Raw genomic sequence first — 209 nt, forward strand, 5'->3', positions numbered from 1 at the left:
TGACGTCATTCTATTTATAGAGAAGGGAAGCTTTCTCGTTGGTGATGCAACCAACCCCAATCCAAGGAAACTGAGCTGCCCGCACCATAAGAGGATCACATCAGTTTGATTAAAGTCAGCGATGGCATAGTAATGAAGAAATGTGGCCCCGGGCAGCGAAATGACCGTAGATAGCAGGCATCTGATGGGGAAACGAGCTGAACATTGAG

This window comes from Hemiscyllium ocellatum, chromosome 10, assembly GCF_020745735.1.
Source record: "Hemiscyllium ocellatum isolate sHemOce1 chromosome 10, sHemOce1.pat.X.cur, whole genome shotgun sequence".
Lineage (NCBI taxonomy): Eukaryota > Metazoa > Chordata > Chondrichthyes > Orectolobiformes > Hemiscylliidae > Hemiscyllium > Hemiscyllium ocellatum.